Consider the following 5,096-nt stretch of genomic DNA (forward strand, 5'->3'; position numbering starts at 1 on the left):
CTGCTGTTGAAGTTACTCAGAGTATTACAATAAAATAAGAAAACTCTCCTTAACAATACCAAAAAATGCCTCACAATAAAGCTTAGAAATAAAAAACACTGTCATTTATTTATTTTTTTGAAAGAAAATTATATTTAGCCAGCTGGACTCAGTTTGTTGTTGTTGTTGTTAAGTGCTATCGAGTAAATTCTGACCCATAGTGACCTTGTATAGGGTTTCCAAGGAGCAGTTGGTGAGCTTGAACTACTGACCTTGCAGTTCAAACGACTTTGCAGTCTGATGCATTAGCCCACAGTGCCACACCAGGACTCTGTTCAGACAATCCCAGTTTTGTTGGCATCATCCAAGACATCATAGTCAGGAGCCGGTCGAACATACACCTTCTTTCTCCATTAGGCCTGATTAAGGTGCTGACCTTGGCTATGTTAATGTCATAGAGCTTCTCCACAGCCTGTCTGACCTGGCTTGTTGGCCTTGACCTTCACAGTGAACACAAGTGTGTTATTATCTTCAATCTTCTTCACGGCTAACTCAGTAGTCAGAGGGAACTTGATGATGGCATAGTGGTCAAGCTTGTTTCTCCTGGGGCACTCTTCTGAGGATTATTTGGGCTGCCTCTGGAGCCCCAGGGTCTTGGGCAGAGGGAAGGTGGGTAATGTAGGGATCTTCTTTATTTTGTGGCTGTGGACGCCTTTCAGCACTGCCTTCTTGGCCTTCAACACCTTTGCTTTGGCTCTGGGAGGGGCAAGGGATTCCTTCACTTTTGGTGCCATCTTCATAAAAAGGCTCTTATTTCTTTGAACTTTTTATTGTGAATTGAGTGAAAGTTTACAGATAAATCATCCATTTCACATTCAACAAATCATACATTTTGTTTCATCTCAATGATTGCAATCCCCTCCCTGCAACAGTAGTTATCCTAATTCTTCCCTGTGTGTACATTCCACCTTCCTTCCTGTCCCTTCTCAACTCTGTAGTAGGTAAATGTTACCCTTACGATTTTGAATGATTGACCATTCCATGGCAACTATGTCTTACTAGAGTTGTTGTCCCCCCCTATATCTATCTACTGAATACTTGGCTGAACATTGGGCCATGAGGCCCATTTTGGCCCTGAAGAGTGACCGAGGGCCACAGTCTTGGATTCACCCAGGCTTTTCTGACCAGGAAGGCTGTTATTTTTAATAATTTTGAGTTTTATTCCACTTTCTAATGTGATCCCTCTCAGAGAAGTTGGCAATAGTAGCCACGCATCATCTATTTCTTCTGGTCCCAGAATGAAAAATCCAGTCATTTCTGAAAATAGATTTTCAAAATCTAAAGCAGAAATGATAGCTAACTGAATTCAAAAGTATAGTAAAATAAAAGTTTATTCACTCAGCAAGTACTGACCACCACTATTGACAAGGAAATTTGTTATGTGTTAGAGATGACTAATATCTACAGAACTTTTCCATCTTATTCCTAGAGAAGTAGAGAATATAATAGGTCAAAAGTCAGCAAGCATGCCTTGGACCAAGTATGGCTTGCTGCTTGTTTTTGTAAATACACTTACTGAAACATACCCACATCCATTTGCTTATGTATTTTCTCTTGTTCCATTTGTGCAACAGCAGCAAAGTTGAGCAGGTGTGATAGAGACCATAAAAACTCACTACTGAGTCTATTCTGGCTCATAGTGAACCTATAGCACAGACCAGAACTGCCCCATAAGGTTTTCAAAATTTCTCAGAAGGTAACTGCTACATCTTTCTCCAGCAGAGCAACTGGTAGATTTGAACCACCAACCTTTGGGTTGACAGTTGACTCATTTAACCACTGTGCCACCAGAGTTCCTTATAGAGACCTTGCTGTTGTTGTTGTTAAGTGCCGTTGAGTTGGTTCTGACTCATAGCCGCCCTGTATAGGGGTTTCCAAGGAGTAGCTGGTGGGTTTGAACTCCTGACCTTGCAGTTAGCAATTCAGTGCTTATCCTACAGCACCACACCAGGGCTCGCTAAGATCCACAAAATCTATAATATTCACTACCAGGCTCTTTATAGAAAACATTGTTGATCCTGAAATAAACAAAAAATAATAAGTTGATTGTAGTTATTCTAAACTATTATAAAGAAAATCTGTCAAAACATATCTTTGCCAGTTATTCTCCATGTCAGTTTAAACAGATGAATTGGGGAAAACTATTCTGAGAATGTGAGACTACACCTGGTAGGTAGTTAAGGAAACAACTTGCAAAGGTAGTAGTAAGTGAAAAAGGCTGAGTGATCGTGGGGAACAGAAAGTATGCTAGTAGGCACAAGTCTAGTAAGCAAGGGGTAAGGAGGAAATGGGTATGAAATGATGTTGGAGGTAAATTAGGAAACAGATCCTGAATACCATGGAAAGAAGTTTGTATTTTATTAAAAGAACAGTAGAATTTACACTAGAGAGGCAACTATAGTTCAACATTAAGTGATCTACCAATTTTTAAGAAGTAAAACTATGTGGTGATATTGAATAACATAAAAATACCATTTGAGAAAATTCAGCAGACTTTCTTGATCAAAACTCTCAGTAAAAGGAAATAAAAGATTAATGGAATAATTAGGCATGGTAACCAACAACCACACACACACATACATACAAATCATATAAAAATCCCAAAGGGATTATCATTAAAACAAGAAACAAATGACTGGGATATCTGCTATTTCTGCTCTCATTCAACATTTTTCTATTTCATGCTAATTCTAAAATTCTAAGAGGTACAAGGAAGTCCAACTACTAAAAGAAAAAAAATCATTATTTATAATTAATATGAACCTATACTTGTTTGTGATGCTGTGGGTTAATGCACTGGATTGCAAAGTCGTTTGAACCACAAGGTAGGCAGCTCAAGCTAACCAAAGAAAAACTCCTCGGAAACCATTTACTAGGTTGCTATGGGTGGGAACTGACTTGATGATACTTAACAACAACATTATACTTGTTGTTAGGTGCCATAGAGATGTTTCTGACTTAGAACGACCCTATGCACAACAAAACAAAATACTGCCCAGTTGTGCACCATCCTCATAATGGTTGTTATGTTTGAGCCCATTGCTGCTGCCATTGTGCCAATCCAACTCTTTGGGGGTCTTCATCGTTTTTACAGACCCTCCACTTTACTAAACATGATGTCCTTCTCCTGGAACTAGTCCCTCCTGATAACTGGCCCAAAGTATGAGAGACAAAGTCTCCCCATCCTAGCTTCTATGTAGCATTCTGACTGTACTTCTTCCAACAGAGATTTGTTTTGGCAGTCCATAACTCAAATGCATCGATTCTTCTATGACCTTCCTTATTCATTATCCAACTTTATGAAGCTACTGAAAATACCATGGCGTGGGTCAAGTGCACCTTAGTCCTCAAACTTATACCTTTTGCCCTTGAACACTTTATAAAGATCTTGTGCAGCAGATTTGTTAATACAATAACTCGCCTGATTTCTTGACTGCTCCTTCCGTGAGTGTTGATAGTAGATCCGAGCAAAATGAAATCTTTGACAACGTCCATCTTTTCTCCATTCACCATCATGTTATTTATTGGTCCAGTTTTGAGGATTTTAGTTTCTTTACATTGAGGTGCAACCATACTGAAGGCTATGATCTTTGATCTTCATCAGTTAATATTTTAAACTCTGTTCACTTTCAGCAAGCAAGGTCATAACATCCTTATATCACACATTATGTTAATGAATTTTCCTCCAATCCTGAGGCCACATTCTTCTTCATATAATCCAGCTTTTCAGATTATTTGATAAACATACAGATTGAGTATGGTGAAAGAATACCACCCTGGCACACACTTATCCTGATTTTAAACCATTCAGAGTCCCCTTGATCTGTTCAAATGACTGCCTCTTGGTTTATGTACAGATTCCTCATGAGCACAAGTAAATGTTCTGTAACATACATTCTTCGCAATGTTATCCATTGCTTCATATGATCCACACAGTTGAAAGTATTTGCATAGTCAATGAAGCACAAGTAAACATCTTTCTGGTATTCGCTGCTTTCAGCCAGGATCCATCTGACATCAGCAATATTATCCCTCATTACACCATATCCAGCTTGCAGCTTTGGCAGTTCCCTGGCAATGTACTGTTGCAGCCATTTTAAAATTATCTTTATCAAAATTTTACTTGCATGTAACATTAATGATCTTATCTGATGATTTCCACATTCGAATGGGTCACCTCTGTTTGGAATGGGCACAATATGAATCTCTTCCAATTGGTTGGCCAGGTAACTGCCTTTATTTATTTATTTTTTAAATGTTTTACTGTGAATTTTGTGATAGTTTACATGGGAGAACATTAGCTTTATAGTCATCCATTTGCATTGAGTATATCATTTCATTGCCATGGTTACAATACCCTCCATTCATTATCAACCAACCAAAGGGTATACCCTGCAAGCCTACACCTGGGTCGTTAGCACACAGCCCTTCTCTCCTCTGGGTCTAGAATCCCCAGCTTCTCCATCTCTCCACTTCATCATCTCTCTTCTATGGGTAGGGCCCTGTACCCGCTCTTCTCCCTTGATGGTCCCAGGGACTTCCACTCCTGGACTTCAAAGTCAATCACTCCCCTCCTTTTGCTACAAAATGTCTACCTTTACATTTCCAACCCTCCGCGTCAGTTCTGATAGCAATTATTCACTATTGTACCACAAGAGACCTATCCCAATCTCCTTTCATCAGCCCGGCCGAGACAGATTGGATACTACTCAGTGGAGATTCTACTTTCCTCCTCACCCTCTGGATCTAGGCTCCCTTGTGCTTGTAATAGAGTCATTTTTGCTTTTGTAGCTACCGCCCACCCCCCCCATTTTGGGTAGCCAAGGCCCAAGTTTTCCATCCCTGTCTACCTTGTGTATTGATGGGGTGGGAATGATACTCACTGTAAAGATTTGTTCCTTCTTTTGAGCTACTGCAACCATAGCTGTAGGTCAAGTTCATCAAATTTTATCAGATTACTCTTTTTTTCCTCTTCTTTCTTCTAGTTGAGCTCTGATCATCCAGTCATTGAAGCCAGGTCAAGTGGGTATTATCTGCAAGTGTGGGTGTTCTTGTGC

At 39.7% G+C, this 5,096-nt stretch overlaps 1 pseudogene; it reads right to left on the reverse strand.

Annotated features, from left to right (window-relative positions):
- Positions 1–314: 314 nt before the first annotated feature.
- Positions 315–779, reverse strand: LOC102817321 (annotated as a pseudogene).
- Between the last annotated feature and the right edge of the window lie 4,317 nt (positions 780–5,096).

The sequence above is a fragment of the Chrysochloris asiatica genome, unplaced genomic scaffold, assembly GCF_000296735.1.
Source record: "Chrysochloris asiatica unplaced genomic scaffold, ChrAsi1.0 scaffold00010, whole genome shotgun sequence".
NCBI lineage: Eukaryota > Metazoa > Chordata > Mammalia > Afrosoricida > Chrysochloridae > Chrysochloris > Chrysochloris asiatica.